The sequence below is a fragment of the Tinamus guttatus genome, unplaced genomic scaffold, assembly GCF_059628265.1.
Source record: "Tinamus guttatus ecotype Peru unplaced genomic scaffold, ASM5962826v1 Tinamus_guttatus_pri_ptg000528l, whole genome shotgun sequence".
NCBI lineage: Eukaryota > Metazoa > Chordata > Aves > Tinamiformes > Tinamidae > Tinamus > Tinamus guttatus.
This window is the reverse complement of record NW_028289062.1, coordinates 382,158-388,157: the sequence shown is the minus strand read 5'-3', so window position 1 is coordinate 388,157 and position 6,000 is coordinate 382,158.

Genomic DNA, 6,000 nt, shown 5'->3' with positions numbered 1-6,000 from the left:
TGTGGCCGGTGTCTCGCTCCGCAGGGTGGCCTTTCCCCTCTCCCTGCTCCCACCTCCGCTTATAGATTTTGCTCCTCGGCTTTTCCCTTCCAGGGTATTTGATGGATGAGAACCTAGCACATTAGTTGATGCAAAAGGAGGTGTTTGGAGGTGTTTGGAGACTGCTTTCGTCTCCAATGCTATCAATTATTAATATGTTGATCCAGAGTAGTAACATAAACATAGTAAATAGGGTTTTTTTTGGCAAATGGTAAAAGAAAAGTGCTGGGGGGAACCTCTTCCTGGGGGGTGAAGGTGTCCTGTGAACCTCTCCTGCCCCTGTGGGAATGATCTTTGCACCAGGAGCCTTCAGGAATTTGAGTGAATTACAGGCATGGGAAAGAAGGACCTGGGTCTGATCAATTTGAAAGGTTCTAGTCATTTTGAAATACAAGATTCACCTATTCCATGGTATCATTTTTCTCTGGTGTTGAGTGAAAAGGTTTCCTGAGCAAAACCAGCTTCCCCTGACCTTTCCATTCTGCGCATCTCCAGACAGGACATTTGGACAATTTTAGAATTCAGACTTTTTAAAAGCTTTCCTTTCAATGTGAAATTCACTGAAAATGACCTTCTTTGCTTTGGGTGTTTTCTGATATCAAAGACCTTGCTGGTGTTTCTCCTCCTTCTCCTCTCCTCAATTCTTCTCATTTTCCACCTTCTTTTTCAACCCTGAATATAATTTGTGGCCTCCCTCCTTGCCTCCAGCAGAGCCAGCTTTGGGGGCTGTCCCATGTATAATGGCATGGCCATGTCCTTCCAAAAAGCCCAGGGCCTTCTGGTGACATTCAGCTCAACGGACACATTTCCAAGCCATAGCTGGGTGGCTTTTCCAGGAGCATTTACTGTTTAATTTGCTGACTGCTAAAGTGTCTTGGCCTTGAGGTTGAACTAATTCTGAAGGTCATTTCATCAGCCACTCCTGGTTTATTCTGGAGAACATCACCACTATCGTGGTTCACCTGAGGCCAGTTTTACCCTGGCGTTTGAGCTCCTTAAATATGCAGAAGCCATGTTCTTGCTCTCATTTGCCTGCTGAAGCCACCTCTGCCTTCCATGATGGCCCTTGAGGTTGCAAGGTCCAAATGAAAATATCATCTGCTATAACTTCAGCACCTCCTAATCCCTCAGATATCTGATGAATTACTCTTTGAAATACCCTTGGAGCAGGATTAATTTCAAATGGCATTAGCTTAAATTCACAGTGTCTAACTGGTGTATTGAAAATCACCAGCATTCATCTAAATTTACTGGCTTTAATAGGTGTCCTGCCTTCATGCTGAGAATACTCCTGCTACAGAGAACATCACCAACTTTTCATTAAGAGTTTCCAGTGGATAATGTCTCCATTTTCTAAGGCTTCATTTAACCCATACAAATAAATCTGCATCTACGATTTATTTGTCTTTCTGAGTCACATTCTTTTTCAGTTAATGTGCCAGGTTTAACCTAGTCTGGTGGTTGATACAGTCTGGAGGGACTGGAGACAACAGTCAGACAAATTGCTCAGTCCTGGCACAGAAGTTCATTCTGGGACTAGCTGGTGTTTGTGGGCCTGCCCTTTTTTCCACCATCTCCATTCTATTTGGAGGCAAAGAAGACACAGATCTTGGAGGTGAAATGAGATGACAGGAGGGGGAGAGGACTGGAAAAAAAAAAGAGAGGAAAAGCAGAGGAAAAAAGAATAAAGTCCTTGAGGGTTCCCAGCCTGATGCGGCCATGCAAGGTGTGCCCGGGTGACTCCCGGTGAGCAGCTCGTGGTGGCCCTGGGTTGGGGTGTCCCCCGCTGCATGTGGCAGCAAATGTGGAGGTGAGGCGCATCGGGATGGATATAACTACTGGGGAGGAGACAGCCAGTGAGCCTGTGTGGCGGGGGCCAGCTTTTGGCAGGATTTAGGTCTCCTCAAGGGCAGTTTTAATTTTCCTGCTTACCCTAAAGCTAAGCCAAGGCGCTCGAGCAGTCACATAAGGAGCTTAAGGCAGAGCTGCCTGGAGGAAGGAGCGAGGCAGCCAGAGGGTGGACGTGGTGGCTCTGCTCCTGCACAGCACCGTGCCAGGGCGCATCTGTGTCCCCTCTGCCGCCACGCTCAGCTGCGGAGCCAGGGAGAGGAGCGGGAGAGCAGGGACTGAGGGGCAGGACGCCCATCATGGTGGGTGCGGGATGCACATCCTGGTGGGTGCAGAACGCACATCCCAGTGATGCGGGATGTGCATCCCAGTGGGTGCAGGATACGCATCCTTGTGATGCAGGATGCCCATGGAAGCCTAGAGCAGCTGCGCTCTGCAGGGGAGATCCCATCTTTGGGGCAGGATATGAGCTGGGTTCGATTTCAAATAACTAAATCCCCCCCCAGCCGGCGCTGCTCACTCCGCTTCTCCGGCCAGCTGCTTTCCAGGCTCACATCCAGCGGGGAAGGCTCGGAGGCCGCGTGGCAACTGCTCAGATTATGGGGCTGGAGATGCCAGCAATTTTCCACTGTGACCAAAATGATCTTTAATAAACGTATTAGGGATTTTGCTCTCTCTCTTTTATTTCTCCCCATGCTTCTGCAGTGCCCTTGGACCTGGGGTAGCCTGTGAGCATGGGGACCATGGGGTGAGCAGAGCAGGACAGAGAGTTTAGCTAAGGCATCCGCTTGCCGACTTAATTCATTTGATGGCAGCTTCATCTAACTGGAAAAATTCCTAGAAGTGTATTAATACAAAAAAAAAAAAAGAAAAAAAAAAGAAAAAAAGGCAAGAGTGTCATAATGGATCTTTTGACCTTATTTCACTGTGATAGTCAAAATGTCTCATTCAGATGTTATCGCTTTAATTTCACCCTGACTTTTATACTCTCTCGCTTATGTATAGGCTGCGTGTTATATTGCACATTACACTGTTTAAGCGTAACATTGTTCCAAGTGGAACATTGCTACTTATCAAAATGAAATAATTTGGCAGGTTTGGATTGAAGCATTTGAGTTTCAGACCCACAGTTTCAGTTTCTAACCCACAAAGATATCACACGCTTTGTCTTCACATTCCATCCTGGAATAAAACTAAAAGTCAATGTTTTGAAATTTGCTGTAGGACATAAAATTTCAGCCTTCTTTCTGCTGTGACAAACTGAGACACACTTGATTTTGGGGGCATGGCACATGAATTGCCAGAGGTCTCTTTGGTGACTGCCCAGGTTGTGAGCTCTAATGAAGGTGACGGAGTGCTGCATTTTGCAAGCTGCCTGTTGCTCAGTCCTTTGCCAGTAACTCCTCTCTCTGTACTGGGGAAATAGGCCCCTTTTTCCTGCGTCTAAGCCAAGAAGAGGAGCCTGCTTGGTCCACGAGCTCGCAGGGAGCTCCCCCAGACGTGCCGCCCTGCGAACACAAGCACGGCCGAGCTCACAGGGAGAGGCGAGAGGTGTTTTAGGCCACTGGACCAGGCGGCTGAGCTTCCCCTGGTCTCAGCAGAAGCAACGAGCACCGTGCTCAGCCCCTTTGATAGCAACGGCTTCAAGCTGAGCTCAAGTACTTTGATAAATTAAAATTAAGGGCAGAGTGAGGAATGAATGGGAGGTGCCTGGCTAGCAAAGGTGATGCCTGTAAAGGCGGGTAGATGTGTGTGGTGCCAGGGCAGAGTTATTAATCACCCCTGAGAGCAACATGTGCTGGCTAAGAGGTTGCTTTGAGACTGGCTGAGATCTCAGAGTGTTTTGGGGACAGATGAGTCTTGAGCTGCTGCTTCACATGGGGAAGATGCAGCGAGTTGAGGTCACCCCAGCTGCCGCTATACTGCGGATGCTGGCACAGGGCTGGCTCCCAGGGTGGGAGGTGAGGACAGCGAGGGACTCCTGCACGTGGGTGATGGGCACAAGGACTTGATCCCATGGGGAAGCGCCGGGATCCTAGCCCTGGGGCACCTGGACACATGTATCCACATCCCTGGGCCTTCAGTGTGGCGGCAAAGGAGTCAGGGTGCTGCTGAGGAGGAGATGGGCTGCATCCTGCCTTGTGCATGGCGGCCGTGTCCCCATGAGGGACAGCAGCTGAGTTTCACTTGCGGTGTCCTGCCCCTCCTGCCTGGAACAGGGAGACCTCAGGAGCAAAGGGGTTGGAGTGCATCAGGAAAATCCCATCCTTTTCCTTTTCATCTTCTGATTTTAAAAAACAAACAAGAAACTACTTTGTTGATGTGAAAAAAACAAATAATTTTTTTTTTACTTTTTTTGAACATTTTGAAAGGAAATGTCAACTTCTTGCAAGAAATACAACTTGACATCCAAAAATTTCATAGAATTGGAAGAACTGTTCTGACCGCCTGAGTGTCAGAAAGAGGAAGAAAAAAAGAAAAAAGAAAAAATATTGTGTTTTTGGTCAAATGAGAAATTTATTTTCTCCCTGCATCACACCCCTTGTTTTCTCTCCCCAGCAAATCCTTCTCATGGAAAAAATCCTGCTTGTGTTGAAATAAGCTCTTCCTCAAACGTATGAACAAGACAGTTTTTGGACAGCTGCTAATTGGGCTTGGGAAGGTGCTGAGGTCAAGCAGTCATTTAAGTGGCTGGAGAGACGCTAGGGACAGGCGGGTCCGCTTTAAGGAATGCGACAACATGGTGCCAACTCCTCCCTGGGTCTCCTAAGGGCCAGTTTTCATTTGAGCAGCCCATGGCACTAGAGGTAATTGCTAGCTGATCTTCTCCCCCCTTGCCTGAGGGAGGAGAAGAAAAGAACAGAGACAGTAACAGGTCAGCAGCAAGGGGAAGGAAGACTCGGTGTTTGGAGAAGAGACCAGATTGCCTGTTATTGTATGTGTTTTTTTTTTCTCCTTATCAGGGGCTCAAGATAAAGAGACAGAAGGCTGGAAAATGTCCCAGAAAGGTCTCTGCAGAAGCAGGATGAATGTGCAGTGGATAAACACCATGCAAAGTAGTACACCAAAAAGTGGTGCTCTGCGTGACTTCTGAGGGGCTGGTCTGTATTTTTCCTAGGGAATGACTAGGATTTGGGGCAGCACCAACCCAGCTCTTGGGCAGCAGACCCCTGAGGAAGGCACCCTGGGTGTTTTGGTGGTGATTTTCTTTTTTACTCGCCCCAGAGCTGCATTTGCATCCTGCTGAGAGCATGTTCCCACCTCCCTTGTGTTTGACACCGCTCGGGCTTGGCTTGATGTGAGCCAGGGTGATGGGGCTGCTCCTGGCAGCCGAGGTCTCCTGGCAGCGGAACCAGGAGCTCCGCAAATGCACCCAGGAGCACCATGGATTCATCACATCGCTCAGAAATGCTCCCTTGGTCAGCACCGGGCAGCCTGGCGGGCTCGCAGGAGGTCTGCTTTGGCCACAGGAGAGCTGGCGACCCCAGGCCTGTCGCCTCCATCCCCTCCAGGATCTGGCAGCTTGGTGGGGTTCCTGGGCCAGCAGTTTTCCCTTCAAGAGCGCGTGGATTTGGGGCACCTACATGACATCTACGTGGTAGCACAGCCTATAGCAGCAAGCAAGGGTGCTCAGCTGGATTTACAGGCATCTTCAGTTTTAAGGGCATCTTCTGAAGAGAGGATAAAAGCACCCAATTCACTCTGCTTAACAGCTCGCATAGCATCCTGCTCCCGCATCCACATAAGTGCAAGGCTGTAAAGCTTCTCCCAGCTTTATTGCTGGCAATATCAGAAACTCCATCTCCTGTCCATTACCTGTTTCGGGAGGAATTCCTTTATTTAGAGGTTTGCTCCACTGCACAGACAAATGAAGTGTAAGATTGTGGGCAGCCTACGTGCGACAACAGCCTCTGAGATTTACTCGGAGCTCCATATTCCAGGCAAACAAATCAACAACAGGGAAGGCACTGGCGGTGGTTGATGTGGCTGCGTAGCAGGAACAGTCCTGGGAAACCTGGGACAGCTGGGATGGGTGGTGGGATGTCCTGCCTTGTTCCCTTTTCTATGTGTTGGTCTCCCAAAGTCTGTTCTTAAGATACCAGGCTGGTCGAG